Source organism: Mastigoproctus giganteus, chromosome 9, assembly GCF_048544385.1.
Source record: "Mastigoproctus giganteus isolate SK-2022 chromosome 9, ASM4854438v1, whole genome shotgun sequence".
NCBI lineage: Eukaryota > Metazoa > Arthropoda > Arachnida > Uropygi > Thelyphonidae > Mastigoproctus > Mastigoproctus giganteus.
The window spans coordinates 57,997,519-58,025,366 of NC_143583.1; the positions used below are offsets into that span (position 1 = coordinate 57,997,519).

Below are 27,848 nucleotides of genomic sequence, written 5' to 3' on the forward strand. Positions count from 1 at the left end.
AAGTCGAACTCATTAATGTGTATGATCTGCAAAAAAATAGTGTTCGCAATCTCACTGCAAAATTCAAAATCGGGAAGACGCAGGTAAGCGACAACCTAAAGAAAAAAAATGAACTGCTAAAACAATTTTGGCAACACAGAAATGATCAGGTTCAAAAATCATTCTCGAAAACTGTTGGGCTTCAAATTTGTCACGCACGTGCTAAAAAAATTCCCATTAATGGGCCTATTATTAGGGAAAAGGCTTTGGAGGTTGTGAAATCTATGGGAGTAAATGAGTTCAAAGCTTCTGTGGGATGGCTAGACAAGTTCAAAACTCGGCATAAAATTTCTTGGAAAACCGTAAGTGGTGAAGGTGGATCTGTTGATACTGGGGTTGTAACAGAGTGGACCGTCAAATTGGAAGATTTATGTCGTGATTTTGAAGCTAAGGATATTTACAACTGTGACGAAACGGTTGTTTTTTTAAAGCTCTTCCTGAAAACACAATGAGTCTAAAAAACGAAAGTGCCAGGGCGGAAAAATTTCTAAGCAACGCTTGACTGTACTATTGTGTACAAATATACTGGGAGACTTTGAACAACCTCTTGTTATAGGAAACCCACAAAATCCTCGTTGTTTCAAGGGCATAAAGTTGAATCTTTTGGATGTTGACTGGAAGTCTAATAAAAAAAGCGTGGATGACACGAGATATCATGAGCGAATGGATAAGTCAATTTAACCAAAACATGATTCGTCAAAACAGAAAAATTATTCTTTTCATGGATAATGCTGGATCTCACCCACACATTGAATCGTCCAACATTCAAATCATTTTTCTGCCACCAAACACATCTGCAGAGTGTCAGCCCTTGGATCAAGGGATAATAAAAAAATTTAAACTTCACTACAGAAAACGTGTTTTAAGACATCCCATTGCAAACATGAATGATGTAACATGTGCGAGTGACCTTGCAAAGAAAATCACCATCCTAGCTGCGATTCAATGGATTTCCTCTTCAGTAAACGCAATTAGAAAACAAACAGTCGTGAACTGTTTTGTAAAGTCTGGCTTCTCAAACGCAAAAATTGAAGTTGTGAACAGCAATGTGGAGCACCAAGAAGAACAAGAACTTCAACATCTATTGATAATGCACGATACTTCCGCTACAAGTGACCCTGGCTACAAAGATATAGACTCAAACCTCACTACAGAAGATGGTGCTCTAGATATCAACGACATTATCATCGATATTTTTCAAGAAGTTCCTCATGAGGATGAAGAAATGGAAGGAGGTCATTCTGTCAAAGAACATATTAACGACGAACCACCGATGAAAATAGAAGAAGCGCTCATACAAATCAATTGTTTAAAAATGTTTTTCGCCGCTGAAGAAGATACTGAAGGACTTGCGATGGTTTTTTCACTCCAAACAAATGTTGAAAACAAAATTATCAGCCAGAAGAAGGTGCAGAAGAAAATAAGTGATTACTGTATGCATTTTTCTTAAGATAAAGTCATAATATGCATAGCACAATTGTATGTATATTATTTACAAAAATATTGTGCAAAATCTGTATATAATTTAATTTAATTTTACATTAAACGTTTAACGATTTTTCTTTATCTCTTGTGTATGTAATTGTATATTATTTACAAAAATATTGTTCAAATCTGTATATATTTTAATTTTACATTAAACGTTTAACGATTTTTCTTTCTTTTCTTTTTTTTTTTTTCTCCCTCAGACTTCTTGTTAGCGGACACTTCTGTCTAATGGACACATTTTCGTTCCCCATGGCTGTCCGTTAAAGGGAAGTTTCACTGTACGTGAATGCTCACTGCTGATAACCAGATCAAGAGTATTACTCTCTCTGTTTGCGTCTCGAACATGCTGCTGCAGAAAACAATCATCCAATAAATCCACAAAAGTCTGACTAGTGTGTGAGCGACCAATCCACAAGTTCTAGTCAATATCTGGGAAGTTAAAATCCCCTATTATAAGACATTCTGATATACTGGCCCACTCTGTTTCTCTATATAACTGTTCATTGTACTCATTCGAGTTATTAGGCCTATAACACACTCCTTCTCCTATTTTTGCTTTCGTAGTGCTTATGTCACACCAAACTGACTGAACAGTGCACTGTTCATCTGTATCAACTGGGTGCACTTCGTTTGATTTAAGTTTTTCTTAATTAACAGCATAACACCTCCTCCCTTTCTATCCTTTCTGTACACATTGTATTCCCCAAATTCCATTCCTTATATCTGTGTGACACCACGTCTCTGCTATCCCAACAATATCCGCCTTTGATGTCTTGACCAACACTTCAAATTCATCAAATTTATTTACTATACTTCTAGCATTGGTATATATGCAAGCATACATGCTCCTATTCCTAGTTACCCTAACACATCCCATATACCCACCTATTTCAGGATGACTGCCTTCCATTATTTTACCCGGAACAGAAGTTAAACTAACTGGTCTGTAATTACTCGTGTCACCGTTCGATCGCCCTTTATGTATTGGGGATACATTTGCACATCTCCAGTCTGTGGGAACCTCCCCTGAGTCCAGGGATGCTCTCATAATTATGGATAAGGGTTTGCTTAGTTGCTTTGCCGCCTCCTTTAATATAACTGGATAGATCCCATCCACCCCAGGTGCTTTTCTTAAGTTTAACTTCAACAATTTCTCCTCCACTTTGCTCTCAGTTATTATAAAATCTTTAAGTATCCTGCTACAATTTGATAACCTTCTGCCATTTTGAAACCTTAATAATTCCTTATGTGTGAATGTAGATGCAAGATACTCATTCAGTTTGTTTGCTATCTGAGCAGGATCATCAACAGTCGAACCATTGATGTGAAGTGGACCAATCAGATTCATCCCCTTCCTTTCAGTTTCCCTGAAACCCCCAACACCCCTTGCTCCAGGTCACTACTTATTCTAATAGAAGTTCTGCAAATTGCTGCAGCTGGAGACTAAGCACCTGCGAGTGATCTGATTGAGGTGTATAAGGCCTTGAGTGGCGTACACCTCAATCATGGGTTGAGCACGCTGAATTCTGATGGGATTCTTCCACTTGTTCACATTACGAACCTCAGGGGGCATAAATTGAAATTGAGTAAGGACAGATGTAGATTAGATGTGCGGAAATTTGCTTTTAGCCAGCAATTAACCACCCTTTTTTTCCAGCAATTAACCACCCTTTTAGCCAGGGTGGTTAATTGCTGGAACAAAATTCCATCTGTTGTTGTGGAAGTTGATAGGTTAAATAAATTTAAGGAGGAACTGGACAAATATTTAGAGGGGATTGTTTTGTAATTTTTTTTTTTTTTTTTTTTGGCTGATGCCTCATAAGCTAATACACTTGCTTTTTTGCATCATATACCACCACCACCACTACTACTACTACTACTACTACCATAGTCAAATGTTCATTTCAACATGAAATAGAAGCATTTGATACTATACCATCCCCATCTGGCAATGCACAGGGACACCATGGAAGCTCATTTCATGTGGGCAAAGGGTACTCAGACATCCCTGCAAAACACCAACTAGGAGTTTAACTAGGCCTTGGAAATAAAAACAATTTAAATGGGCCTTTGACAGTCCCCAGATGACTGTTGAGGTCTCTACAAACACATGGATCTCCACAGTGTTAGTTTTCATGGGAGAGGCAATGCATAAGACATATCACCAACCATAATCAGTGGTCTTGCTGTTTGTTTGTTATTTGGTTTTTAGGAGCATCAGCAACTAAGGCCATATTTCTCTGGGGATATGGCGGTGGTCATTCCCTGACCTTTCCGCATCCTCCGTATTTGGTGGTCACGGGCTCGAACTCCGGTCTAATCAAGAAGCGTGTGCTATGCACTGCTGCTCCTGCCCACCTGGCTACGGAGGCACCAGTGGTCTTGCCTTTCATGGTACAGTGAATGCTGTTATTGGTCCATAGAATAGTGAAAATTGGTTCTATAGAGTGATGAATTTCATTACACTTTTTTTCCAATTAGATGGGCAAGAATGGGTGTAGAGTATGAATGGAGAACATCTGCTGCCTGAGTGTGTACAGTGCACTATGGAGCTATTTTTGTCATTTTAAAGGAAATCGTAAGAAGTAGTGTAGGAAATCATGTATAACTGCCAAAACAAAATGCCTACCCAGGAGGATAGCTGTAGTCTATCATAGTGCTCAGAGGGAGGTCCAACACACTTTTGAAATGAGTGGCATTGATGTCAGTATGAAACCAGTGTTTCTGGTTACTTTTTTGGAGGGTGATGTCAATTTCCTTTTAAAATAGCCCTTCTTCAGATTTTATTATTAAAAAACAAAGAAACAAATTAATAGTGGATGGTTATAAAAAAGATAAATGTTAGATTGTTACTGAGCTATGGTCACTTTGAAATCTTTCCATCTACATATTGTTTACATAAAAATAATTATCCAGTTGTGATCTGCTATAAGAGCTTTTTAATTAAAGTTAAAAAATTATTTGGTCACAAGTATGGCAATGAAGAGGTATTGATAATAATTGATTCGTAATGTATTAGAAGTGGCCTCCGTAGCCAAGTGGTCAGGAGTGGGAGTACAATGGCACGTGCTCTTTGATTAGACTGGGGTTCAAGCCCCTGACTGCAAAATACGGTTGATCTGCTAACATATGCTGGATGAGCATGGCAGATTATGGTCCATTTACCTGAACATGAATCGTTGAGGAGGCTTCCATCTTGAAAGTAGATTGATAATTGCTGCAGTTTACTTCTATTTTTTTTTTTTTTTTATGGTATTAGAATCTCTAGTATTCTCCATAGTTAGTGATCCAAAAGATCAAAAACACGCACTACACCCAGTTTTCAAAAATAAGAAATGTGGCATGTACTACTGCCAATTCAAGGAAAGTAGTAATGCATAAGTGAATATACTGATGTAATAATATCTGGAATTTAGCTCACTCTTTGCCTGCTTGGGATGTAGTTTCGGGAATCATTCAGTTATACTCATGCACATGGTGGGGTTGAATTAAAAACAGTAGAGAAGAAAGGGATCTGGGAATTATATGGACAGATATGAAGTTCTCTGAGCAGTGTAGATAGGTGGCTAGAAAAGTCCATGGTGTCCTATTGATGATTTATCAAACAGTAGCCTGTAGAGATGGGGAGGTCATAATCCAGCTGTATTATGGCAAATGTAAGATTGTATACATTTGCCATAATTCTTAATTAATTAATGGCATAAGATTGCCATACAATCTTATGGCATTAATTTTCTATAAGATTGTATACATTTGCCAATGCTTGAACAATGTTGGAATACAATGTTGTCCATGTATGGAGTGCGTAGCACACGTTTCTTAATTAGACCGGGGTTCGAGCCCGTGACCACCAAATACGGAGAATGTGGAAAGGTCAGCGAATCACCACCGCATATCCCCTGAGCAATATGGCCTTAGTTGCTAATGCTACTAAAAAACCAAAAAAAAAATAAATAAATAAAAATAATATGTCTCTGCACAATTGCTCATTATACTCATCAGATTCATTTGGCCTATAACACACACCTACTCTCATTTTTCCTTTCCCAGTGCTTATTTCACACCAAACAGACTCAACATTGCATTGTTCACCAACATCAATTGGATGCACTTCCTTCGATTTTGTGTTTCTTAACTAACAGCATAACCTCTCCTCCCTTTCCGTCCTGTCTATCCTTTCTGTACACATTGTACTCCCTAAATTCCAGTTCTGCATTGCTTATGTCTGTGTGACACCATGTCTCTGATATCCCAACAGTATCTGCCTTTGATGTCTTGACTAGCACTTCAAGCTCATCGAATTTATTAACTATACTCCTAGCATTGGTGTACATGCACCTGTTTCTACTCTTAGTTACCTTAACACAGCCTATGTATTTACTTGTTCCACTATGACTCCTAGCAGTCCTGGAAATCCCCATTGCCTTGCTTTCCAGCCTGCTGCTCAATTGCATTTCAATAGAAGTAGTGCAAGAATCACTTTTACCTCTGCCAGTGGCTACTGTTAATCTATTAGTCGGTGTATCTCCCCAAAGCCTGCAGTTTTTTGACCCATCTAACTCTGCCTCGATAGCATCAGCAAATATTCTTGCACCCTTTCTATTTAAGTGTATCCCATCCCTGTAGAATTTATTAATCTTATGAAATTTTATTGTCAATCAGATTGTGCTTAAATGGAATCATGAATCAAAGCAATGCCCACAGATTGATTAATCAGAGTGCTGTGGCTTGGAGGAGAACCGAAGGTGGGATTCTACAATGCATCAGTCTAAAAAAAATGTACGAAATGTGGAATTTTTGCAGAACTGTCTAGAACAGGACATGATCAAGCCAAGTGAATGTCTTTTTTGTGCTAGGTGCAGTGACTATGATAAAATTAGGCACCAACTTAGTGTTCTGATGGGCATCTATGAGAGTTTGAAGTGTAGGGTAGATGCCCTCGATGAAATTAATAAGAGGGTCCCATAAAGCTCTCAGCTGCCTAACTCAATGCCAGAGCTCACTCCTGTGCATCAGGCGCCACAGCAGCAGTCTCCAAGGCAGAATGCATTGGTTCCACAGGAAGTAGTTATTATTGGTGACTGTATTGTCAGGGAGATGGGGAATATATTGTGTAAAAAGGATAGATGAAACAGGGTATGTCTGCCAGGGGCAAACGTTGATGACGTAGAGCAGATATTATCTCATAAGGGCACAAAAGGTGATATTGTATACAAGTTGGCACTAATGACCTTAAGAGTAAGAGATCTGCAGATTTAATTAACAAGTACAGGTCAATGTTAAAAAACAGTCACGAGCCAGGGTTGAATTTGAAAGTGTCTGCAATTCTCTGCCCAGACACGATAGGAGGGAGTATACGACGAGAGAGCTTTGTCAATCAATTCGGCCCTGGAGAGATTGTGCAAGGCTCATGGGGTAGAATTTTTTTTCAGCATGTTCTGTGCTTGTTAACAGGAGAGACTGCTTCTACAGGGATGAGATGCACTTAAATAGAAAGGGTGCAAGAATATTTGCTGATGCTATTGAGGCAGTGTTAGTGGGTCGGAAAACTGCTAGCTTGGGGGGGGGATTCACAGACTAAAAGATTAACAGTAGCTGCAGGCAGAAGCGAAAGCAATTCTTGCACTGCTTCTATTGTAATGAGCAGCAGTCTAGAGAGCAAGTTGCTGGGGATTTCAAGAGCTGCTGGGAGTCATCATGGAACGAGTAAATACGTTGACTGTGTTAAGGTAGCTAAGAGTAAGAACAGGTGCATGTATATTTGCATATACACCAATGCTAGAAGTATAGTAAATAAATTTTTTGAATTTGAAGTACTGATCAAGGTATCAAAGGCAGATATTGTTGGGATATCAGAGACATGGTGTCACATAGATATAATCAGTGAATAATTGGAATTTGGGGAGTAGACTGTGTACAGAAAGGATAGACAGGGTAGGAATGGAGGAGGGGGCTGTGCTGTTAGTTAAGAAACACAGAATCTAAGGAAGTGCATCCAGTTGACGGGTGGACAATGCAATGTTGAGTCAGTTTGGTTTGACATAAACACTGGGAAAGGGAAAATGAGAGCGGGGTGTGTTATAGGCGTAATGACTCTGAGTACAACAAACAATTCTGCTGAGAAATAAGAGTCGGCCAGTAAATCAGAATGTCGTGTAATGGGGGATTTTAACTTACCAGATACTGACTGGAATTTGTGTGTTGGTCACTCGCACACTAGCAAGACTTTTGTGAATTTACTGGAGGAATGTTTTCTACAGCAACAGGTTTGATGGGCAACCAGTGGGGGTAATACTCTTAATCTGGTTATCTGCAGTAATGACTAATGCATTAGAAATTTGCAGATAAAGGAACCACTAGGTTATACAGTGATCACAGTCTAATGATGTGGGATGTACTTAAAGATGTAACTACCATCAAGGGTAAAGGGAAGGGTTTTTGTTTTCGTAAAGGTTACTACAGTGGTCTCAGGCAGTTTTTGAATTCAGTTTTTGACCTGTTAGTTAAAAACAGTGAATTATATAGGGAGTTCCTCAGTGAATTCTGAGGGAGGCTTTCAGGGAATTAATCTTGGAAGCTACTAGGCTTTTCATAACAACTAAGAAATACTGTTCAAGATTTAGGCCTAAATGGATGTCAGATGATCTAATGGGACTTGGGGCAGGTCAATATGAAAAATACGTGGGATGCATATAAATTAGCAGGTGAACCAGAAGCCTATGGCAGATATGAGCTAGTCTATAATCAAGTCACAAAGGAGGTTAGGCAAGTGAAGGCTGATTACGAGAAATCCTTGGCAAAGAAAGACAACAAAGACTTCTTTACATATATAAACTGTAGAAGGAAGGGGATGAATCAGATTGGTCCACTTAATATAGATGGTTCGACTTTGATGATCCTGCTCAAGTAGCTGATAAACTGAATGAGTATTTTGCATCTACATTTACACATGAGGAGTTATTCAAGGCGGGGAATGCCAGACGTTTTATCAAACTCTAACAGGGAGCTAAGTGATTTTGTAATAACTGAGAGCAAATTGGAGGAGAAATTGTTGAAGCTATACATAAAAAAAGCATCAGGGGTGGATTGAATCAATCTAGTTATATTGAAAGAGGCAGCGAGGAAAGTTAGCAAACCCTTAGCCGTAATTATGAGAGCAACCTTAGATTAAGGGGAGGTCCCCATGGACTAGAGATGTGCATATGTATCCACAATCGTCTCTAATCTTTTGTAACTCAGTACCTCCTGTGCTACTTTTTTTTTATGTTTTGTTTTTAGATATTCCAGATATTCATAAATGCTATTGTGCTTCTTTCAAAACTAATTTTTTTTTTTTTTTTTTTTTTTGAAAACCCCGAACACAAGAGGTATTAGAACCTATAGTACTTATACCATGCTTGGGTTGGGGGTTGAGAAGACTAAAGGAGATATTTGTTGACATTAGATTTGAACTTCTGTAGACTGTAAATTTTCAGGAAATACGTATGAAGGGAATATCTTGTTCCAGAAAACGGCAGTTGAATGAATAACCAAGAAAGATGAAAAGTTCGTTCTGCGAGTTTGAAGTTGGACAGTAAATGGATGTTGTCGGGTAGCGGCACGTGTTTGGACTGTTTTGAAAGAGAGAGTGGGAATTAGTGGGAAGAGAGAGAGAGAGAGAGAAGCCAATTCAGATTAGTGCCCGTGGAAGTATCTGTAGAAAAGGCATGCAGCAGAAACATTACGTCTATGAGACAGCGAGTGCAGAGACTCTGTTAGAGAGGAATCTTTAATTAACCTACCTGTCCTCTTCTGAATGGAATCTAGAAGCTTGAGAGAGGTTTTGGGGACACCAACCCAGATGTGAGAACAATATTCCAAGGTAGGGCAGATTTGTGATTTTTACAGTGTGAACAGCCGTTTGGAAGAAAAGTAACGCTGAGAACGAAAGAGAAAACCAAGTTTTTTAGATGCAGAGGAAGCAATATTTGTAACGTGCTTGTGGTAAGAGAGATTAGAAGTCAGGATAATCCCCAAAAGAGATATATCATTTTGCCTAGAAATCGGAGTGTCACCAAAGATAAGCATAGGAGCAGAAGAAGAATCCTTTTTGTGAGATATAAGACAAGTTTGAGTTTTAGAAGGATTGAAATCAACTAAGTTGTCTTTGCCCCACTGGAGATCGGCATTTAAGGAATTGGTAGTGGATATTTGGGAAGTTGATGCTGATTGAGCAGGGCAAGGTTTCTCAAATTGGAAAGTGGAATGCAATGTGCTATCATCAGCAAAACTATGGATAAGATTTCCAGTCAATTGAAGAAGGTCATTAATATACAAGAGGAAAAGAATGGGGAAAAGAACTGAACCAACCTTGGGGGATACCAGCATTAGTGGAGAAGTTAGACAGAGAACCATCTACCATCACCCTCAGTGAGTGATCAGAGAGAAAACTGGATTACCAATTAGAACAAACATTTGGCAAACCATGAGATGGAAGCTTGTTTAGAAGACCTTTATGCCAAACAGTCGAAAGCCTTTGAGATGTCAAGAGCAACTGCTTGTGTTTCAGCAAACTTTTCCATTGAATTTGTCTTTAACACAAGCCAGAATATCACCAGTGGATCGGCACTGATGGAATCCATACTGGCAATTGTTGATCAGACAGAAGGTTTCTAGGTAGTTTGAGTTGGCGGTTAATTGATTTCTCCATTACTTTAGGAAGAGTAGAAGTAATTGCAATGGCACAAAAATTGGATGGGAGGGATTTGTCAACCTTTTTAGGAACTGGCTGGATATGAGCAAATTTCCAAGCAGAAGGAAAAACAACTTTGGAATATGAAAGTGAAAAAAGGTGGCAAAGAACAGGAGTAAGTTCAGGAGCACAGGTTTTGAGAACAAGTGGAGAAATACCATCAGGACCTGGACTTTTCTTAGCATCAAGATTCCTCAAAATCCTTCTGACATCCTTTTGACGGAATACCATAGGAGGCATTGAATGGAGTGTGTTGAGAATGGCGGGAGGTGTTTTACCAAGATCATTAATACAAAAGTTGGAAGAAAAATGGAATGCTAGCAGGTCAGCTTTATCCTTGGTTGAAGTGACAACAGAACAATCTGTTTTTGACAGAGTTGGGAGCAGAGATGGGCAAAAGCTGCGGCCAATAGCTTTGGCAAGAGACTAGAATGCTCGGCTACCATTAGGGCAGGAAGCAAGTTTTCTACTCTTAGCCTGTTCAAAATCTAGTTTTGAATGATTAATAACTGTTTTTCAATTGTTGCGAGCTTTGGTGTAGGCAGAAAATGAAACTGAAGAATTAGACACAAGCCAGTTACTATATGCAACGTTCTTCTCTTGAACTGCCTTAGCACATTTATTGGAAAACCAAGGTTTAGATAAAGGACGAGATTTTAAAATGGAGTGTGGAATAAAGAATTTAATTTCTAAAAGAATAATATCACTGACACGATCTGAGCAAATGTTGACATCAGAAGTTTTGAAACAGTAATATGACCAAGGAAAATAAGAAAAGACATCTCGCAGGTCATCCCATTTTGCATTGTTGTAATGGAAAACAATATGAGGTTGGAAATAGCCATGAGGTAAAGGCTCCATTGGAGAAGAGACAATCACCAAGTTGCTAAAGACCGCTCACTTTGACCATATACTTAGAAGGGTTGTTTGTGAGAAAAAGATCAAGCATGTCGGCTGTATGGTTAGGATTGTCTAATATTGTGGTAGGTAATTGAACAATCTGTGTGAGGTCATTAGTAATTGCAAAAGCCTCAGCAATTCGGCCAGCTTGGTTGGTGTGACTAGTAAACGGAAGCCAGCTGGAGTTGTGAACATTAAAATCACTAAGGAAAATTACCTCACTGTTAGGAAAGTTGGACTGGAGAGAAAGTCACTGTGGGTGACCACCCAGGTTCACACCTGGGTGGTCACCCACAGTGTACTTGTGCATGGAGGTTATACCCAGAATTACTAACAGTCCCATCATTATGAAGGTGCAAGCAGAGTATTTGGTTTGTTACAGATCATCTGGACTTCATCGAAATGGGGTCCACTTGACTCGAATGTTACCCAAATATCAGTTCCATCAGTGTTTTAGACTCCCAGGTAGCAAGAACAGATTGTCTGGCCTATCTGAGAGAATGTCTGTTACAACCTCAAGGACCAGAGAATCTATTTCGTGGTCCATTCTTGGAATTTATGAATCCTATTAATGACAATATAAGAACTCTCTGTGGAGTTCTTATAAAAACTCTCCATATAGAGTTCTTATACTTTCATCATGGAGCAACTCAATATTTAATTTTTTTATCATATCCTTTTCTTCCTTTACCTCTCTTTGTTGTACTGTATCTGTCTGTGTCCAATGCCAAAAGGTTTTTGCTCTGACAAGATAATGGTCTGATCTGCAGTCAAATCCTCTATACACTCTGACATCATTTAATAAAACTGAACTTATTTGTTTTGATATGTCATAATTAATATGGATCTATATTGCTTAGTTGTTTGAGTCCATGGAAATTTGTGAATATTTTTATGCTGAAAAAATGTGTTATTGATTTTAAAATCGAATTGCCCGCATAACTTTATTAATTGATTACCATTGTCATTTCTTACTTCTCCTCCAAATCTTCTTACCACTCAATTTTGATCTTTCTGTTTTATCCTAGCATTCATATCTCCCATCACGAAAACTTCCTTTCTTCTTGGTACAGATTCCATAGTCTCTCTCTGTGTGTCCCAAAACTTAACTTTCTCTCCACCTGATTTGTCATTAGTTAGGGCAGCTGTACCAGTTATCGCAATTTCTCTCCCTTATATCACCAGTTCTACCACTATAACCCTTTCATTTATATGTCACCAACTTCTGTCTTAGTCTTTTATGTATGACAATTGATACTTCTGCTTTTGCTCTCATACTTTTATCAATTCCACTCCAAAAATGGATGTATTTTCCCCATATACTTCTCACCACATCCCTTCTTCTTTATCTCGGATAACACTGCTATGTTATCTGTGTCCCTTCAGTAATTCATTGGGCACTTCATTCATCTTGGTCGATAATTGGATAAATTGGATTTTTATTTTACAAAAATCACTACTGTGATTATTAAAACCAATTTTAGGATTTGTGAACTAGATAATATTTCTAACCAGGGAAGAAGGTGGCGTGGGAGGACAGCATGAAGAAATATTCATAAATGATGGCTCAATGTTGAGTTTAATTTACTGGGTCATTTTGACCCAAGCAGACCTAAGGTTTTTGACCAGTAGAAATCTGGAAATTTTTGTATATAAAACACTTAGGTATGCTGCCCAAATTTTCCAACTGCTAATTGTTGCCAGCACTCGTTCATGAGGTTCACCTTGCATGACCGCCATACCGGGCATTCTTTATTAATTTTTTTACTAACATTTTTCGACTGAAGAAAAACAACCTATGCCTGAAAGGTATTGATGTTTGTTTATTTTTTCTGTCTTCAATTTTAATAAACTGTTCTAAGAAATGTAAAAATGGCTCAACAATGTGTAAGAACTTTGAGAAAATGTAGAAGAAATGCTAATGAAACATTAGAGAAGAGATCTAATAGACTAAGAGAAAACGAAACACTACGAAGACAGACAGAAAACATTGAAGAAAGAGAAGCAAAATGGGAAATGAAAAGACGGGCGAAATGCCATGTGACTAATCAAATAGAAGTACCGGATGTGAATGATCAAGGCGCCTCTGTAGCCAGGTGGGAAGGAGCAGCAGTGCGTAGCACACGCTTCTTGATTAGACCGGGATTCGAGCCCGTCACTACCAAATACGGAGGATGCGGAAAGGTCAGGGAATGACCACCGCATATTCCCGGAGCATATGGCCTTAGTTGCTAATGCTCCTAAAAACCAAATAACAAAACAAAAAAACAACGAATAATCAACAAGCTGTAATTAATGTGGAAGAGCATGACATAGGAAATATGTGTTACAACTGAGAGTATTGTAATGCAAGATATTGGGGACACGAGTTAAACACATTGAGTAAATACACTAAATGCTGTCATGTGGAAAGGTTTCACTTGACCCACTGTCTGAGACACTCTATTACGAGAGCTGCTTACAGGGGATACACGTGAAGCAAATAACTACAGAGAACATATATGAGAGTGCAACTCAGCAATGGTGTTCTCATCAATGGGTACAGACATTAAATCATCACCTGGAAATGGTCCATACTGTTTTAGAATACACGGCTAGATTTACCATTTGGTCTCACCGCTATATCCAATGAGGCAAATAAGCCAGGATGTGGACAACTTTATATTTTTGATTCTGCTGAAGCAACAACAAAATGGCTTGAAAAACAATCAAACCAAGGGTGTATGGGCGAAGTAATGCAACAATTGGATGAGATGCTGCGACAAGTTAACCCATTTGCTGAGTCATATAAACAAATGCATAAAATAACCTAGGCCAATCCAACAATGAATGTGCACATGGCATTTATAGAAGACCTGGACTTAGATAAGATGGATATAATGCACCTACATCCAAAGCGGAGGTTGCTGCATTATTTGTTGGAGAATGCGGGGAACCACCTGCAAATAGAGACATATGCATATGTCCCACAGGTGACTGCTGTAGAATTATATCACTGCTAAACAAGATTGGTGAAGACTGAAGGATCTAGATTAAACTATTTAAACTATTTATGCCATAATAAGAAAGATGACGTATGTTACCCCGGGTACAACTAGTTATTATCATTTTTATTTATGTATATATAAATTAAAATTAATTAATAAATTGTAAAAAATAATGTAAATTGTATATTATATTGCGGCCCCGGGTGCCAAGCGATTGTGATCGAGCGTTTTCTCTGTGCTTAAAGTGTAATTATCCAAAAGCGATTTAGAATTCTATTAAGTTCCTGCCGTTAAGAAATTTATTTATTTAATATCAGCTACTGTTACAAAAGTACTTGTACAGAGCAAGAAAGAAAAGCTACCTTTCTTTATTTCTCATATTTCTTTTACTAACACTTACTACTTTACGCTTGGTCACACCGGGCACTGCTCCTGCCTCCCCGTGGCGGGGCTGGAAATCTTGGCAGAAAAGCTAATCTGCCAAGGGCCAAAAGGAGCAAGCATGGACCAAAATACATTTCCGCCTCTAGAGCCGACAAGCTCTCGGCTAGAGTTAGACCCTGATCATAACACGTCGCAACCCAAGAGGTTGAAAACCACTTCCTCAGTGACAAATTGTCCTGCATTTCTTATAATGCACTCTCTTGCAGATCAGCCTCTAAGTAAGCTCTCTCCATTCCTTATCCAGAAACACCTGAAAAGTTTGGCAGGATCTCCTAAGACAGTCAAGAGATTACAATCAGGCGACCTTCTATTGGAAACAGTGAACAGTAGACATTCAGAGAAACTGCTAAAACTTACAAGCTTTGCTGGAATTCCAGTAAAGGTTTCTCCCCATGCTACCCTAAATACATCTAAGGGTGTTATATCCAGCTGGGATCTATTGAATGTCATGGAGGAGGAGATAACACAAGAGCTTCAAGATCAAAATGTCACTGCCGTGAAAAGAATTATGGTGAAAAGAGAAAATATACTCACACCTACCAGGAATATTATTCTAACTTTTAACACGCCAAATCTACCACCATTGATAAAAGCAGGCTACCTACTCTGCCGCATTAGACCATATATTCCTAACCCATTGAGATGTTTTAAGTGCCAGAAGTATGGCCACTCTCAAACGACGTGCAGAGGAAACCAGATTTGTCCTAATTGCGGGTCCGCCGACCAAAGCGACTGCTTGGCAAAAGAAATGACTTGCCCCAATTGTAAAGGAAACCATCCAGCCTACTCAAGGACATGTGACAGATGGAAAACTGAAAAGAAAATCGTTAAATATAAGATTGAAAATAAAGTAAGTTTTCAAGAAGCGAGGAAAGTAATTGCTCCCAGTATGACTAAGCGTACATACGCCAGTATTGCGCAAAATTATCAATCAGTGGGCACCCAAACCGATGTTACAGTAACTTCAAACACTTCAATCTCTGACTGGGCTCGGGCTGTTCTCTCCCAGCAACAGTCCAATATCCCTAAGCAGTTGAACCAGGCAAATAATACTGCACTTGCAGTACCAGCAACATCTTCTCCTCCCACAGTGATTGCTTCTACATCGAATAATCGGAGCTCACATTTAAAAAAGAATATCCAAGAAACATCTATGGATACACTCGACTCATCTAGACAAGAAGAACCTATCTTAGAAATTCATGCGGAAGAAGAAATGGACACCGGTCGACCATTCTTCTCCAAAAAAGACAAACCAAAGCCTGAACGTCACAAGCCAGCCACATTAAAAAAACAGTCAGATACAGCTTCTTCTACTAAACACCAGTAATGCCTTATATTCTACAATGGAATTGCAGAGGACTTCGTAGCAACCTTAATGATATTCAAGTCTTAATTAACCGCTACTCTCCAGTTGGTTTCTGTCTACAGGAAACCTATCTAACTCCTCAAATTTCCACCAACATAAAGAACTATTGACAAGATCGTAATACTTCAAATGCTGCCCGTGGAGGCGTGGCCATCTTTGTTAGCTCAAAGATCCCAACCAAACAAATTGTTTTGCAAACTGATATTGAAGTTGTTGCCGTACGTTTGATAACTCAGATTGCGTTAACACTAGCATCAGTCTATCTCCCACCAAGTCATACCTTCTCTTACCAAGATCTGGAAAATCTGCTAATACAATTACCACCCCCTGTCTGTCTGTTGGGTGATTTCAATAGCCACCATCCCTTATAGGGATCAACAAAATTAGATACACATGGCCGCCTAATTGAAACTTTTCTAGACAAGCAAAACCTTACTGTTCTTAATACTGACGCACCCACTCACATACAATTACCAACTGGACAAACCTCTGCAATTGATCTATCAATATGTTCCCCGATTCTGTTTCCAATCATAGAATGGTCTGTTTTAGATGACCCCTTAAGCAGTGATCATTTTCCAATTATTTGTGATCTGCTCACTGCACAGCCACCATCAGTCAAACCCTGCAGGAAATGGAAGTTCTCTCAAGCCAACTGGGTCAAATTTCAATCAGTTGTCACCCTGGATGAGCAATACATACGAACACAATCGATAGATGAAGCCACAGATTATATCACTTCACACCTACTATCTGCAGCTAAATGTTCAATTCCATTGTCGAATCCCCAATCCCGACAGCACCTTAACTATTGGTGGAATCAAGAATGCACAATAGCTAAGAAGTTAAAAAATAAAGCGTGGAATTTATTTCGTAGTTCCCCAAACACAGCTAATCTTATCAATTACAAGAAACTAAGAGCAAAAGCACGTCGCATTCAAAGAGAAGCCAAGAAAAATTCTTGGATTCGGTTTGCTTCTACCATAAACAGAAACACTAACTCCAGGTTAATATGGAAGAAAATCAGACAGATTTCCGGAAAATTTCCAACCACCCCTTCACCAATTCTTTCATGGAATGGGCAAGAACTATCTGCTCCTGAAGACATTGCAAATGCCTTGGCCAAAACCTTTGCCGAAGTTTCTGCGACATCAGATTATTCTCTGGTTTTTCAGAAAATAAAGACCAAGACTGAACAACGAGCCATCAACTTTCGAACCTCAGTTTTCTTTCCATATAACCAGCCTCTTCAATATCATGAACTTCTACATGTCATTAAAACAACATGCAACAGTGCCACTGGACCAGATGGAATATCTTGCATTATGTTACAAAACCTTGGTGACAGAAATTTACAAATACTGCTGGTCTACTATAACCGGATATTTATGGAAAACATTTATCCCAGCTCTTGGCATCATGCCACAGTTCTTGCCTTTTTGAAACCCGGTAAAGATCCTACCAGTCCTAACAGTTATAGACCTATTTCTCTATCCAGTTGCCTCGGTAAATTACTTGAAAAAATGATCCATAATCGCCTTGTCTGGATCATCGAAACACAACAACTAATTAGCAATAATCAGCATGGCTTTCGAAACAACAGGTCCTCCTTAGATCTCATGATCAAAGCAGAGTTTGCAATTCGTAATGCCTTTGTAAAAAATGAACATCTTGTTATGGTTTCCATAGACATAGAGAAGGCATTTGATACTACCTGGCATCGTGGCATCCTCAGTGACCTCCATGCTCTAGGTCTACGAGGCAACCTGCCTATATTCATCAGGAACTTTCTCAGGACTCGTTCGTTCCAAGTTCGATACCGCAACTCGCTTTCTATGTCATTTTTACAGGAAGAAGGAGTGCCACAAGGGTCTGTACTGAGTGCAACCCTTTTTGCTCTAAGAATCGATTCCATCACAAAAGAACTTCCAAATACTGTTGAGACCTACCTTTATGCCGATGATCTCTCTATTTCTTGCCATTCTCAGAATATGAGATCCATTGAACGACAGCTGCAGATATCTTTGAATAAAGTCCAAAGGTGGGCAGAGTTAAATGGCTGTCGTCTATCACAGCAGAAAACTGTTGCAATACACTTTTGCAATCAACGGAAAATGCATACAGATCCAGAACTTCAGATGCAAAACTTTACTGTTCCAGTTACTAACAACATCAGATTCTTAGGATTAATCCTTGACAGGAAACTAAATTTCCTTGAGCACATTAAATCTGTCCGTATATCCTGCCTCAAAAAAGCTGAACATACTAAGAGCTTTATCTGCCTTGTCTTGGGGAGCAGACCGTACATCTCTTTTGCTTTTATATAGAGCATTGATCAGATCCCGATTGGATTATGGTTCTCCACTTTATGATTCTGCCTGTAAGAGTACACTACGATGGCTGGATCCTATACAGCCTAGCGCATTGCGGATTGCACTTGGTGCTTTCAGGACATCTCCTACTCATAGTTTGTATATTGAAGCACGAGTCCCCTCTTTGTCTCCGCAGGAAAACACCACTTCTTAAGTATGCATCCTATTGGGCCATATCTCTTTAATCCACCACTGGAAAACCTTTATAGAAATAAACCCAGTAAAATAAGACCGGCAGGCTTACGCCTTATTGAATTAATGCAAAGTTGGAACATTCAAATTCTCAATAGGAAACATGTAATGAATTACTCCCAACCGCCGTGGATTCCTCCTCCTCAGTTATATTTGGATACTTATCTTGACAAGTGGGGAAAGAATCGTCTACCAACACTCAGTGTAAAACAACTCCATGCAAGTCATATTCAGAAATACGTTGATTTTTTGCCCATATATGCTGATGGCTCCATATCACATTCAGCCGTTGGAGCAGCGGCAGTATTTCCCTCTACCATCATCTCGGCTGCCCTTCCACCTGAGTATAGCAGCTTCTCCGCAGAACTTCATGCAATAAAATTAGCTTTAGACAACCTGAATCTCTACCCATCTATAAAATATGTTGTATACACAGACTCTCGCAGCTCAATAACCGCAATGCAAAACTCTTCCTACAAGGCTCATCCTGTGTTAAATCAAATCGGAAGACTCCTATTACAAATTGAAGAACGTCATCAATCAGTGACCTTTTGCTGGATCCCAGCACATTCAGGGATAAAGGGTAACGAACTTGCTGATGAAAATGCTAAAAATCTGTCAACCTTTGATTTAACCTCCATTCCGGTTCCAGCCTCTGACTACTGTCACATCATACAAACAGCATGTTTCTCGAAGTGGAATGAGCTATGGCACAAACAAAAGAATAATAAACTCTACCAGTTGAAACAGGATCCAAAACATTGGTACTCTAGCACAAAAACAGTGCGAAGAGAAGAAGTGGTTCTTGCACGGGCACGTATTGGACACACATATCTGACCCACCGCCATCTGCTCAGAGGCGAAGATCCTCCTCAATGTCCATACTGTTCAGAAAATTTAACAGTTAAACATATTCTGATTGACTGCCCTCAATATCAACAGGACAGAACATCCGTCCTGTGTTCCCTGAGAAATCTACGAGAACCAATGACATTACAACATATTATTGGAGATGATGCAAACATCAACGGGTTTTTCTCTTATCTGAAAATAATTGGACTTTATGATAAATTTTAAATATCTCTGTAAATGCAACCAAGTTGTTAGGCCTAAATTATGTTTTTAACTTTTTCATGTGAATAGGCGCATTATAGCCACAGCAGCTTATGCGCCGATAAACACCCATAACACACACATATTATATTGCCATGTGCTGATTTCAGAAATGAATGTATATGTGGCACATGCACATAAATGAAATGCTTTTAGTTCATACATGAAAGTTGTTGATATTTTCCCATTTTTTTTTTTATATAAATTGTGAATTATTATTACTATTATAATAATATGCCTGAAATGTAATAACTAACTTGTTTCAGCTTGCATTTGTGCCTTCAGTTCAATCAAACTATTGATGTGAGGTCTTCTCTATGAGACTCCACAACTTTTTCACATCTTCATTATCCACTTCCAGGTTAAGGTGTTCTGCCCTGTCTGACATTTCCTTCTGACATTTTCTTACATTTTTGAAAGTCTTCAGTTATGGAGAAACTGTAGGCAAAGATTTCTTCAACAACCAGTCAGTGGAATGCTTGACATTTTTCCAGCTTGTAGCAGTGTTTCATACTGCCATTAAGATGCTGCACTCCTTCCAAAACTGCATGAGAGTTGTTGCTTCCTTTCCATCAGTAGCAAAAACAGCCTGAGCCATGGTTTTCTGAGATAATGCTGCTTAAAGGTGAAAATGGTTTTTTGATCCAGAGGCATTTTGGGGCGGGATGTGAACACTACTTCAACTTGAGGGCAAGAATCTACAATATGAGAAGCATGACCAGAAGAATTGGTGAAGATTAACAATGCCTAAATTGACATGTTTTTTCCCAACAAAGATTGTTCCACTTCTATTACAAAAGTGCACAAAACAGTAAAAGCATTGTAGTAATGGATGCTTTCTTATTTGATTTCCAAATCACTGGTAGAGCTGTGAAGACAAATGGTTGTCAGATGAAGTATTGAGATGTGTGCCAGAGAAGAAAAGTGCATGGGATGCATATAAATTATCAGGTGATGCAGAAGCCTGTGGTACAAAAAAATTAGTGTATAATCAAGTCACAAAGGAGTTTAGGCAAGTTAAGGCAGATTATGAGAAGTCTCTCACAAAGAATGCAAAGAGAAAAAAAATGACTTCTATGTTTGAATGAATCACATTGGGATGATGTCTATGGATTAACTGTTGATTATCCAACTAAGGTTGTGAACAAATTGAATAGATATTTTGCATCTACATTTACACATGAGGAATTCTTTAGGGAAGGGGATACCACAAGTTTATCAACTCTAACAAGGTGCTAAATGACTTTGTAGCATGGATTTGTTATCCATGCTGTGATTAGTAACTGATAGGTTACTATGGTGCAGTGACCGAAGAACTGGATGCAAAAAATAATTTCTGCATCATATACTAGGATTTCAGGAAGACATTTGGTACTGTTGCACATAAAAGACTGCTGTACAAACTGGAACAGTGTGGCATTAAAGGCAAGTTACTGCTATGGATAAAGGGATGGGTAAGTGGAAGAAGACAGATTAGTCATCAGTAGGCACTGCTGCTTGTGGATTAATGTTATTAGTGGAGTTCCCCGGAGTACAGTGCTGCACCCATTCATATTTATCAATGATATTGATAAAGGTATATCAGGATTAGTGTCGAAGTTTGCAGATGATACAAAGGTTGGTAGGGTTGTTAATGACAGTAATGGCGGTGTGCTACTGCAACAGGATCTAGAAAATTTGGGCAGATGGGCTAAGAAGTGGCAACTGAAGTTTAACATTGACAAATGCAAAGTACTGCATATGGGTAGAAGTAACCCCAGAGTAACTTATCAACTGTGTGGTACTACACTCAGGGTAGTGGAGAATGAAAAAGACATAAGGATAATTGTAAGTCAGACATGATATTATCTGAGCAGTGCACACATGCTTCTAGGACAGCTCATGGTGTTCTGCCAATGATATATGCAAACTTTGCTATCAGGGATATGAAGGAGATTAACCCTGTGTATCCATCTCCTTCTCACACTTATGTGAAACTTTATCTCTGTATCATGACCTAGAAGATGCAAAATATTGAAATAATCTTCAACTTTCATCAAATTATAAGTTTTATTGTATTGCATTTAGGACTGCAGATCTTAAAAATCAAAACATGTTTCTTCATGACTTTTATAGATGCAAGTTAGCCATGGTAGTTTTTGCACCAGTAACTCAAAACAGCTGAAGTGCTTTCATTTTGGGCATTTAGATAAAGATAACATTCCATTCAAATATAGTATTATATTAGTATTTTGGTAATTTAAACACTGCACATGTATCTTTCAAAACACTTAGCTATTTTTTGAAAAATTTGTGATTTCATTTATTGTATTAATAGAGGCATGTGATGCAAGAAAGCAAGCATGAGCTTATGTAGCATCAGCCAAAAAAAAAAAATTCACACAACCATTCCCTCTAAAAGTTTGTCCAGTTCCTCCTTAAATTTATTTAAGCTATCAACTTCCACGACAAATGGAAGTTTGTTCCAGCAATTAACCACCCATTGGCTAAAGGCAAATTTTCGCACATATATTCTACAGCTGTCTTCCCTCAATTTGAATTTATGCCCCCTTAAGTTCGTAATCTGAACAAGCGAAAGAATCCCATCAGAATTCAACATGCTCAACCCATTAAAGGTCTTACACACCTCAATAAGATCACCTCACAGGTGCCTAGTCTCCAGCCACTGCAATTTTCAGAACTTAAGCCTCTCTTGGTAAGAGACAAATTATTATTATATACATATAACTTGTTCCTAAGCAATGGGCATCTTGCCTTCTCCCAAACAGAAAGGAAGAATTTGTTTTTGCCCATGTACAAAATTCAGTATATATGTTGAATTACTATTTATTTATTTTGTTAATTTGTGAAATGTATGTTGTATATCAATTTTTTTTAAAATCGGGCAGAAATAGTAGTACATAACAAAGTTCATAGAATGTTTTGTTGAAGTATGCGAAGTGAAGTGAAAATGGTTACTTTTTACATATTATTAACCTGTTAATTGCCATGAAACTGTTTGTCTCACTTTTTTTGAGCATTTGGTCACATAACATGTCACAGTTCACTTTGCTGTTTGAACTGGGTGCCTCCATGTAGTATCACAAACAGCATATTATTTAAGTAAAATGAGCCTAGATGGCCCAGCCGATAATATGATTTTGATTTCAGTTTTATTTGGATAGGTCATGGTATATTTGGCACATTATACCATTTTACCTTATCAGTTGATATAATTAATTCTTAAAAGGAAAAATGAATCTCTGATTTCTTATTAACATTATGCGAATTAGTGAAAGTTACTTTTCATTGCTATTAACTTTTTAGTGCACACACACACACACACACAGAGTCAAAGCTCTTTATAGTGACCCCTCTTTTTAACATCACAGCATGTTTTGATGATCTATGTAGCTCCTAGCCAGTTTTCTATTAACCTAATGCTATTTTACATTTATCTTATTGACCTTAAAAGATGAATGAATTCTCTATGACAATTTCTACTGCTCTCTTTGTTTTTTACTTCTTTAATTACAATATTTGCATTCAAAATGAAAGAAAAAATGAAAAGTTCAAAAACATGAAAAATTTGATTGGTTATTATGATGTGGTTACAAAGGAACTGGATGCAAAAAATAATTTTGATATCATATATCTGGATTTCAGGAAAGCTTTTGACACTGTTGCGCATGGAAGACTATTGTACAAATTGGAGCAGAATGGTATTAAGGGTAAGTTGCTACAATGGATAAAAGGATGGTTAAGTGAGAGAAGACAGAGGGTGGTAATCAGTTGGTGCTGCTCTTCGTGGACTAATGTTATTAGTGGAGTCCCACAGGTTGTTGTTGGGTTTTTAGGAGCATTAGCAGCTAAGGCCATATTGTTCTGTGGATATGCGGTGGTTATTCTCTGACCTTTCTGCATTCTCCGTATTTGGTGGTCACGGGCTCAAATCCCGGTCTAATCAAGAAGCGTGTGCTACGCACTGCTGCTCCTGGCTACGGAGGCGCCCCAGACTTGGAGGAGATGTGTGTGTTGAAGACTCTGCTGAAGTGGATGTGGACATTGTGTTTCAGGATGTGCAGAATGAAGAGGAACTCATTGTAGATGCAGTGGAAGCCTGAAATCTGTAGTGATGAAGAGGAGGAACTATTGTGGTTGAGCAAGTAGTTTTGGTAAAGGATGCTCTTCAATTTTTTTTTTTTTGTTTGTTTTTGGGGGCAGCCATACTGCAAAAGTGATTGAACTGATATGTGCCTTCATAATTCTGTTTTAAATCATGCTCTGCCACTGACACAGCACACTTTAATGGATTATTTTAAAGTCTGAAACCAGTTCCTCTGTGGTTAGACCATTATATATATTGAAGTATGCATGATGTACATAGATACTGTACATATGTACAATAATTACTGTACATATGTACAATAATTACTGTACATATGTAATTTACAAATCAATGTTTAGCATTAGTAGAGGCATTTGATGCAAGAAAGCAAGCTTATGCAGCATCAGCCAAAAAAAAAAAAAAAAAAAAAACCCACTTCCACTTCACCCCTCTGTTCGTTCAAAATACCTGTCCAGCTGAGCCTTAAACTTACTTGTGCATATGTCCGTTCTGATATTCCCTGTCAGAGACTTGGCAATTTGGAATCTGCTCTCTTTGATCTTCTCTGGCTTAAAATCTCTCTACCTCATTGTGTAAAATTCATCTGTTGTCTCTACCGTTCTCCCAACTCCACTAATCACTTGGAGCTCTTTGACTTCCTCTCTTTGCAACTTGACTTTCTCCAGTCCCACTTTCCTAACAGTGAGGTAATTTTCCTTGGTGATTTTAACGTTCACAACTCCAGCTGGCTTCCATTTTCTAGTCACACCGACCCAGCAGGTCGAGATGCTGAGGCTTTTGCAATTACTAATGACCTAGCACAGATTGTTCATTTACCTACAAGAATACCGGACAATCCTAATCATACAGCCAATACGCTTGATCTTTTTCTCACAAACAACCCTTCTAAGTACAAGGTTGAAGTGAGAGGTCCTTTAGGCACTTCAGATCACAACTTGGTGATTGTCTCTTCTCCAATGGAACCTTTATCTCATGGCTATTCCGAACCTCGTATTGTTTGGCATTACAAGAATGCAAAATGGGATGACCTGCGAGACTTCTTTTCTTCTTTTCCTTGGTCGGATTACTGTTTCAAAAGTTCTGATGTCAACGTTTGCTCAGATCGTGTCAGTGAAATTATTCTTGCAGGAATGGAATCCTTTATCCCACACTCCACTTTAAAATCTCGTCCTTTATCTAAACCTTGGTTTTCCAATAAATGTGCTAAGGCTGTCCAAGAGAAGAACGTTGCATATCGTAATTGGCTTGTTTCTAATTCTTCAGTTTCATTTTCTGCCTACACCAAAGCTCGCAACAATTGTAAAGCAGTTATTAATCAGTCCAAACTAGAGTTTGAACAGGCTAAGAGTAGAAAACTTGCTTCTTGCCCTAATGGTAGCCGAGCATTCTGGTCTCTTGCCAAAGCTATTGGCCGCAACTTTTGCCCATCTCTGCTCCCACCTCTGTCCAAACCAGATGGTTCTGTTGTCACTTCAGCCAAGGATAAAGCTGACCTGCTAGCATCCCATTTTTCTTCGAGCTCATGTATTAATGATCTTGGTAAAACACCTCCCACCATTCCTAACACGCTCCATTCAATGCCTCCTGTGGTCTTCCGTCAAAAGGATATCAGAAGGATTTTGATGAATCTTGATGCTAAGAAAGCTCCAGGTCCTGATGGTATTTCTCCACTTGTTCTCAAAACCTGTGCTCCTGAACTTACTCCTATTCTTTGCCGCCTTTTTTCACTTTCTTATTCCAAAGGTGTTTTTCCTTCTGCTTGGAAATTTGCTCATATCCAGCCAGTTCCTAAAAAGGGTGACAAATCCCTCCCATCCAATTATCGTCCCATTGCAATTACTTCTACTCTTTCTAAAGTAATGGAGAAATCAATTAACCGCCAACTCTTAAACTACCTAGAAACCTTCCGTCTGATCAACGATCGCCAGTATGGATTCCGTCAGTGTCGATCCACTGGTGATATTCTGGCTTATGTTACCCATTTATGGACTAATTCAATGGAAAGGTTCGGTGAAACACAAGTAGTTGCTCTTGACATCTCAAAGGCTTTTGATCGTGTTTGGCATAAAGGTCTTCTAAACAAGCTTCCATCTTATGGTTTGCCAACTGTTTTTAGTAATTGGTTATCCAGTTTTCTCTCTGATCGCTCACTGAGGGTGATGGTAGATGGCTCTCTGTCTTCTAACTTCTCCACTAATGCCGGTGTCCCCCAAGGTTCAGTTCTTTCCCCCACTCTTTTCCTCTTGTATATCAATGACCTTCTTCCATTGACTGGAAATGCTATCCATAGTTTTGCCGATGATAGCACATTGCATTCAACTTTCCATTTTGAGAAACCTTGTCCAACTCAATCAGCTTCAAGTTCTCGAAAATCTGCTGCCAATTCCTTAAATGCCGATCTTCAGGTAATTCTCCAGTGGGGCAAAGACAACTTAGTTGATTTCAACCCTTATAAAACTCAATCTTGTCTTATATCTCGCAAAAAGGATTCTTCTGCTCCTATGCTTATCTTTAGTGACACTCCGATTTCTAGGCAAAATGATATATCTCTTTTGGGGATTACCCTGACTTCTAATCTCTCTTGGCACAAGCACATTACAAATATTGCTTCCTCTGCATCTAAAAAACTTGGTTTTCTCTTTCGCTCTCGGCGTTACTTTTCTCCCAAACAGCTGCTCACTCTGTATAAATCGCAAATCCGCCCTGCAATGGAATATTGTTCCCACATCTGGGGTGGTGCCCCCAAAACCTCTCTCAGGCTTCTTGATTCCATTCAGAAGAGGGCAGTTAAGTTAATTAATGATTCATCTCTAACAGAGTCTCTCCACTCGCTTTCTCATAGACGCACTGTTTCTGCTGCATGCCTCTTCTACAGATACTTCCATGGGCACTGTTCTTCTGAATTGGCTTCTATAATTCCCGCTCTCTCTTTCAAAACAGTCCGAACACGTGCCGCCACCAGCCAACATCCATTTACTGTCCAACTTCAAACCCACAGAACCAAATTTTCATCTTCCTCATTTATTCATTCAACTGCCATTTTCTGGAACAACCTTCCTTCATACGTATTTCCTGAAAATTACAATCTACAGAAGTTCAAGTCCAATATCAACAAATATCTTCTTTCGTCTTCTCAACCTCCAACCCAAGCACGGTACTAAGTACTATAGGTTATAATACCTCTCGTGTTTGGGGTTCTCATAAAAAAAAAAAAAAAAAAAAAAATTTAGGCTATCAACCTCCACCACAAGGGATGTAAGTCTGTTCCACCAACCAACCACCCGCTGGCTAAAGGCAAATTTCCGCACGTCTATCCTACATCTGTCTTTCCTCAATTTGAATTTATGCCCTCTCAGGTGATTTTTCTGAGCTATAGGAAGAATCCCATCAGCATTGAGCATGCTTAAACCATTCAAGGCTTTATACACCTCTATCAGATCACCTCGCTGGTGCCTAGTCTCCAGACACTGTAATTTGCAAAACTTAAGCCTTTCTTCGTAAGAGCACCCCTTTGTTCCATTCACTAATCTTGTTGCCCTTCTCTGCTACACTACAATCTATGTTACTACACTACAATCAATGCAAAATGTAGTCTTCATTTTCTTGTTTAATAGTGTAGTATTCTTTACATTGTATTATATCATGTTAGCAGAATTACATAAAATGTTCAAATTTTGCTTTGTTCTTTTAATGATTTATGAGCTATTGGTATAATGACCTTTTGATGTAATTGTTTTTCTCATTCCCCTGGGGGACCACTATAAAGAGCTTTGTACATGTATGTACAAAGAGTGTGTACACATACGTATATATATATACTAACCCCACTCAAGATTTTGATGTGTGCTACCTGTAGCATATATATATATATTTATCTTTTATTTTTATCTGTTTTGTATTATCTCTTATTTTTAGTTGTCTGATTTGGGCATACAAAAGGCAGAATTTAATAAGGACTGTATATTTCTGATCTAGAAGTTGAAGAAATTAAACTATACGATATATAAATAGGTTTAGAAAATGTTATTGCATCAACAAAAGTAACAAGCTTTTTTATTTTTTCACGATTTTTGTCTTTCTGTTTTGTAAATTGTGATTTGATTTT

General features: G+C 38.6%; 1 protein-coding gene across 4 annotated transcripts in view; it reads left to right on the forward strand.

Moving 5' to 3' along the window:
* LOC150080269 (uncharacterized) overlaps window positions 1–27,848 on the forward strand; it is a 604,576-nt gene that overhangs the window by 181,052 nt on the left and 395,676 nt on the right. The gene's annotated exons all lie outside the window — the stretch shown is intronic.